The following is a 1,646-nucleotide window of genomic DNA, read 5'->3' as shown; positions in this document are numbered from 1 at the left end:
CAGACAGAGCTGCTGGATCCAGCTCGGTGTTGAAGGTGTGCAGGCTGATTGGATTTGATAACAGCCTCACTGAGCTTTACTCCTGTGGTGGCATCAATAATCTGGGCTGTGAAACATAAACTTCACGTAGATTATGGCATCAGAAGATTCTCATTTCTGATTGCACAGGTAAAACATGTGACAACGCCGCGCTGCGAGCAGATCCACACTCAGTTTTCTCTTTTTCTGTGACTTTATTTGAAAGAGCCTTTGGGAGCGAGCGAGCTGCAGACCGGTTGTGTTGGTGCTGCTCGGCTCTCTGTGAATGTGCTGAAGTGCGGAGCCGCCTGCTCTGTCGACGCTCGCCGGATGAATGAAGGTTAAAGGAGAGCGAGCGGCTGAATGCAGCGGGAGGTTCTGCGGACACGGAGCGCAGCAGGGATTTCCAGGGATATGAGCAAATTTTCTGCTTCATAACTGCGAGCGCTGCCGCAGCGGAAACGGCCGAATTGGATTTAAAACCTCAAACATTTTATGAGTCCACAAAGTCGCTCTCCATTTCACGCTCGGTGGAGGAGCTCAAAGTTTCTGTGTCTGCATGACGTCACGGGTTAGAGAGCGGCGGCTCCGAGGAACCCACCGAGCTCTCATCAGCACAGGAACCACACATGGCTGCTTTTAACTGGAAACTGTGCCCAGTGTCGGTGCTGCTGTTCAGGTTTAGCTTGTAATTAAATGTTTCCATGTTGGTAAGCTCTTTTGCTCTATATGAGGTCTAATAAAACGCTGAACACATCCAGCCAAAGGTTAGAAAAGCAGATTTTTACAGCAGCGTCTGGGAAGGGCCTGAACACGGAGGGTAAAAATAAGAAACTCTCTGCACGTAGACGCTTAACGAGACAACACATGTAAATCTGAAGACCAGCAGTGCTTCCACACAGCGTTCCCTGTGACGAGGACACGGAGGATTCACAGGCAGCTGACGGAGCAACACACTGACAGCAACAACACAACACAGACAGAAAGTCTTCACACAGTCAGAGCGTCTCACCTTCACACGCTCACAAATCAATGATAAAAGTAGGTGCTAATGACGGGTCATTAAAATGTAAAGGTCCATCCTCTGAGGGCGTTTAAAACGGGAAGTTTACATTTCTTCTCATTTCCTTTAGTTGACACACACAGACCTACATCTGTGATAACTCTGTTCTTTCACTGCAGCACTTTTAATAATTAGATGTTAGAACAATAATAATAATAATAAAGTTTCCATCGATTTCATCGCAGACATAATTCTATAAAAAATCATATCAAGTTGTTAAAGCTCAACCACATTCTTCATACGCCTTTGAGCAGTAAGTTTGAGACCCGTTTAGACCAACCTGTTGGACTTACTGCAGAGTTACGTTTGGATCAGGAGTATCAGAGAGTAACGCACAGCTTTAACTCCATTACTGCATTAAAACTCTCGTCGTCCATCATCAGTTACAGTTCAGTGGTAAAAAGTTTGTCCACGTGTAATCACTTGTTAGCGATGGAAGATGACATCAAATGAAAAGAGAGCACGTCTGTCAGCCAGGGTGTCCTCAGTTCATCGTCCTCCTCATCTTCCCAAAACTCATCAGAAGTGGTCCAGTAGCTTTTACAGCGATGCATAATGTAACTGA

This window comes from Pagrus major, chromosome 19 (genome assembly GCF_040436345.1).
Source record: "Pagrus major chromosome 19, Pma_NU_1.0".
Taxonomy (NCBI): domain Eukaryota; kingdom Metazoa; phylum Chordata; class Actinopteri; order Spariformes; family Sparidae; genus Pagrus; species Pagrus major.
Note: the sequence above shows the minus strand (reverse complement) of the source record.